At 39.5% G+C, this 2,299-nt stretch overlaps 1 pseudogene; it reads right to left on the bottom strand.

The window, feature by feature from the left end:
• Positions 1-1,205: 1,205 nt before the first annotated feature.
• On the bottom strand, positions 1,206-1,811 carry LOC147432225 (chlorophyll a-b binding protein CP24 10A, chloroplastic-like; annotated as a pseudogene).
• Between the last annotated feature and the right edge of the window lie 488 nt (positions 1,812-2,299).

Below are 2,299 nucleotides of genomic sequence, written 5' to 3'. Positions count from 1 at the left end.
CACTTACCTGGGCGACCACATTGGGCTTCATACCCCAACATGAGGTGACTTTTATCCCAATGATTCCTTATCACTCAAGCAACTCTCAACAACTTTCAAAATTCAATTTGGACATTTTTTGGGCAAGTTATGATCAATACAAGCATGAATCTGTCCAGATCTGTCTTCTGGCCTTTACAAGCTCAAATGAGCTCCAAATGCAATGAGATTTCGGCTAGGGACTTCTTTTATGCTCTAGGACACCAAAATATTCATAAATGTTTGTTTTGACCCAAATCTAGTGACTAAGACATTATACGAGTATAAAGTCTTCTGGCTTAGAATGACATGAAATTTTGCAAACAGGCTTAAAATATCATTTCCAACCCTCCTATGGTCAAAAGTGAAATTTGACTGTCAGATCTTGGCATGAGACATTACACGCATATAAAGTCTATGTGCTCATATTTAGACAAAATATGGTTTGTGAGCTTGTCTTGTGGTGCTTAAGACCTTGGTATGCTCAGATCTCAATTTTGGTCTCTAAAAGTGCCCTTTAGACATCATACACGTATGTTGTCTAAGTGGTCAGTTTGAAGTGAATTTCACTCCAGAGGTCCTCACCACACTGGTAACACACATCAAGTTTTAGAATTGAATTTTGACACTTTTTGAGCAAGTTATGATTACTTTAAGAAATCACTTTACGTAGATCCGTGTGTGGTCTTTGGAAGCTCAAAATTGCTTCAAATTGGATGAATTATGGCCCATATGCTTCCTAAAAGTTGTAGATCACAAGGGTGCACTTAGTTGTAACTTTTGACCTCATATCTGGTCTCTAAGACATCATACGCAATAGAGTTCCAGGGGTAAAATGGCTTTGTATGTACAATCTGGAAGTGCCATTGCATCCCAACTTCTACAACTAAACTAGCTACTTATTACAAATGATGTTTCTAACCATAATCTGTAGCATTTCATAACTCTTAGAGAATAAGGCTTTGTTGAGTTATGTCGTGTTGTTGACCCAACCGTCAACAGTGTTTGTGTAACCATGGAAATGGAAAGTGAGGAAGAATCAAAGTCAAATCAAATTAGTGCTCCATCCCATAACAAGAGGTACACGACCCCATCAGGAAAAATATGACACCTATAGGGTTCCTTTGGGATTAAGATTAATCAGAGGCCAATGAATAGAAAAAGGGTGGTGGATGCTCTTTACACCCTCAAAGACCAAGGGGACAAGGTATTCTTATAGTTATTAATGGCCCCTTAGGTAGTAAAAAGGTGGGGGGAGGGTGACCACTTGGAACCAGTTTTTGAGTTTTACCATAGCCCATACGAGATTTTCCAAGCAAAGATTGGGAGCCTGTGCCAAAGAACTCAACCCATCTTGTGATCTCAACCCATTGTATCAACAATAGTTGAGTACCCAACAACATTCCAAAAGAGAATGGAGAAATTGCTCTAGGTTGAGCTCCAACTTGGAACTAGGGGACTGCGCTCCATACTTGCCCCACAAAGATTACATTTGTATCCTTTCCAAATTGAAAGGATCAAAGCCATAGTCACTGAGAAGTGATCCGTCAATCCATTCAGGATCAACAAGGTTGCCACCTCCCCTAATCCCAGAAAGCCACAACATCTTTTTGGAGGAGGACCATACAAAGACCTTCTTGGTGACCATGCAACTAAGGCAAAATCCATTGGAGGGGGCAAAGGAGAAGGGAAGGGTGGGACTTCAAGGAAAAAGATGTTGATGAAGACGATGAGCACAAGGCAACATTGTACAAAGGAGAGATGAATTAAGAGCTTGCTACAATGGCCACCATAGCTACACACAAAAGGAAGCGTGTCAACTAACTTTCCTCACTCTTTCACCTGTGAACAAACTCCTCTCTCTCTCTTTCTCTCTCTCTCTCTCTCTCTCTCTCTATCTATCTAAATAAAAGAGCAACCTTGATCCAAACAATAGGACTCAAGTTCTAGATTTAGATATAGCCAAACTTTCATCTAACAAGATTTTTAGATAAGTTGATTTTATTATGCACATAGTATTCAAACAATAAAACACAATTGAGGCACATTAAATGCCTCAAATGGGAGCTTTTTCTACAATGCACTCACAATTAGCAGTCATATCTTCAATTTTGTGCTAGCAAGTTTTTAGCCAACTTGTAGGTTGATAGCCAAGGAGACCTTGTGACAACATCTTGATCTCTTCCTCAAACCAATTGATTGTTTTTCTCTACTATATAGTAGTATGCAAGGTCTACTTGGTTGATGAGCCAGCTTCTTAGCAAAAATTAACTCCTCTGGG

Source organism: Adiantum capillus-veneris, chromosome 20 (genome assembly GCF_014529385.1).
Source record: "Adiantum capillus-veneris isolate H3 chromosome 20, ASM1452938v2, whole genome shotgun sequence".
Lineage (NCBI taxonomy): Eukaryota > Viridiplantae > Streptophyta > Polypodiopsida > Polypodiales > Pteridaceae > Adiantum > Adiantum capillus-veneris.
Note: the sequence above shows the minus strand (reverse complement) of the source record. Positions and strands in the feature narration are given on the sequence as shown.